Consider the following 2,788-nt stretch of genomic DNA (forward strand, 5'->3'; position numbering starts at 1 on the left):
TCTTTTTTTTTTTTTGTAGAGACAGAGTCTCACTTTGTCACCCTCGGTAAAGTGTCCTGGTGTCACACAGCTCACAGCAACCTCCAACTCCTGGGCTTAGGCAATTCCCTTGCCTCAGCCTCCCGAATAGCTGGGACTACAAGCACCCGCCACAATGCCTGGCTATTTTTGTTGCAGTTTGGCCGGGGCCGGGTTTGAACCCACTACCCTTGGTATATGGGGCTGGCGCCCTACTCGCTGAGCCTTAGGCACCGCCCATCTATTTGGTTCTTTTTTAAAAAATTATATCTCTGTGTTAATATTTCTATTTGATGATACATTGTCATCATACCATTATTTCTTCAATCATGGTTTTCTTGAACATGTGTATAATGGCTACTTTGAAATCTTTGTCAAATGTGATGTTTACTTGCTTTCATAGGCAGTTTTTGTTTTCTGAGTTTTTTTTTCCCCCTCTGTATGGAGGTTCCTTCCTAATTTGTTTTATGTCTTCAAAGATTCGTTGGAAACTGAGCATTTTAAATCATATATTGTAGCAAATATAGCTATTGGTCTTAACCTCCTGGCTGATTGTTGTTTGCTTGTTTTCTTATCTAGTTATTGGCTGCATTATTTTAGTGAAGTCTCTCCACTACCCACAGTGTGAATCTTCTGTGGCTGCACCTTAAAGAGCGTTGCCTTGAGTGTGCCCACAGTCACCCTGAAATGAAAGTGGTTTTGGCAGGGCTTTGTTGAACTATCTCTTTCCCTGACCACATCCAGCTGTTCAAATCCACTAATTCCTGGCTGATTGCTTTGTTCTTTTCTTTTTTTTTTTTTTTTTTGTAGAGACAAAGTCTCACTGTACCGTCCTCGGGTAGAGGGCCGTGGCGTCACACGGCTCACAGCAACCTCTAACTCTTGGGCTTACGCGATTCTCTTGCCTCAGCCTCCCGAGCAGCTGGGACTACAGGCGCCCGCCACAACGCCCGGCTATTTTTTTGTTGCCGTTTTGGCCGGGGCTGGGTTTGAACCCACCACCCTCGGCATATGGGGCCGGCGCCCTACTCACTGAGCTACAGGCACCACCTGCTTTGTTCTTTTCAACAATGTCCCAGAGCATAAGTTACTTTGTAGTGGAATCCAATCAAACTCAGTCTCCTGCATAGGGATAACACCTGAAGTCAGTGTTGGAGATTTGTTCTGAGAGGGAGCCTCTTAACAGCTCTCTTTCCCCATTTCTCTGTAGCAAACTAGCCAGCCTGCAGTATTTTCCACGCATCTATAAATCTCCAAAATGTCTTTTACCACAATTTTCATTGTTTTTGAGAGCACTCAGAAGCTTGAATCTCTACACTCTGTTACAAAGAAGTCAGTTCATTTAGGGGGAGATTTGGAGTTCTCTGTTTATAGCCTGCTTCCCTCCTGGGGGAAATTTCTGTATCAAAACTTTGGTGCTAGAATGGGGACGATGGTGGATTTCTTTGAGTGACAACCCCACCCTGGGAACAGAGTGCTCAGTGGATGGGGGCAGCAGCTCCTGGTCTCCTCTCTTGTCTGTCCTGTGGGAATTTCCCACCTCATAGCTAGATGGGGGGAACAGTGGCCCCAGAGTCTCAGTTTGACCAGTGGGAGCTGGAGGAAAAAGGCAGCCCTCACTTCTTGGCTTTATTTACCCAGAACTTAGCCTCAGCAACAGGTAGCTGGGGACAAGATGAGGAATGCTGTCTGTCCCAGGAAGTTACCCTCTGACTGGGAGCTGGGAGGAGAGAGAGCCCTTTGTTGTTGGCTATCAGTCTAGAGTGGAATTTCCACCTTGCTGAACTGTGAGAGGGAAGAAAAAGGCAAGTTTTAGTTTAAATACCTCAGAGTTTTGTAGTTCCTACTGACTTTTAGTAGATTTTCTTGAATAAATGTTTCTTCATTTGCTCTATGAACTTGGGTTAACTTCCAGAGAATATTAATGGTTGTTTTTAAAATAATTTCAACAGTTTCTCAGATTGCAGAGCTGATCACACCGTTAGGCCAGAAGCAGAACTTTGGATGTTCTCCTCTGATAAATATAATTACAGGTGAATGAGCGAAGGCAGATCATAGTTTCAGCAGACTGCTTCCTGTTCAGTGGTCTGAAGCCATGGGAGGGTTGGGAAGACAGTGATGTGGGGGAAACTGTTTCCAGTTTTAATTGCTTTGCACATACTGATTCTGATGTTGGTTTTACAAATGTGGAGGCTGAGGCATAGAGAGATTAAATGACAAGTTCAGAGTCCCACAGCCTTAGTGGATTTGGGACTTGAAAACAGTCAGTCTGGGCTGTGTGCCACCACACAAGGCTGTCTTTCACCAAAGAATGGAGGCTTGGGTTCCCTTGTAAATTGGGGTGCATAACCTGGGCACATATTTTTTTTTTTGTGGTTTTGGGCCGGGGCTGGGTTTGAACCCGCCACCTCCGGCATATGGGACCGGCGCCCTACTCCTTGAGCCACAGGCGCCGCCCATGGGCACATATTTTTGAGGACTAGCAGGACCAGAATGCCCAACAGAGGACTGGAGATGGTCAGGGGTAGGAAAACAAAGTAATTCACCATGTTGATTATATTTCCTCTCTCCTATGACACAATGAGCTTGACCCTGCAACATTCCCAGCACAGAGCTGAGGAGTGATGCAATAGAGTCAGTGATCATCAGGCTTTCTTTGTGAGTTGAGCACCCACTTGAAGTTCCACTCCTCCCATCTCTTTTCATAACAGGTGGACTAACTTTGCCAAGCAAACTCAGATTTTCCATGTTCTCATCAGTAATTGCCAGT

Source organism: Nycticebus coucang, chromosome 4, assembly GCF_027406575.1.
Source record: "Nycticebus coucang isolate mNycCou1 chromosome 4, mNycCou1.pri, whole genome shotgun sequence".
NCBI classification, from domain to species: Eukaryota; Metazoa; Chordata; class Mammalia; order Primates; family Lorisidae; genus Nycticebus; species Nycticebus coucang.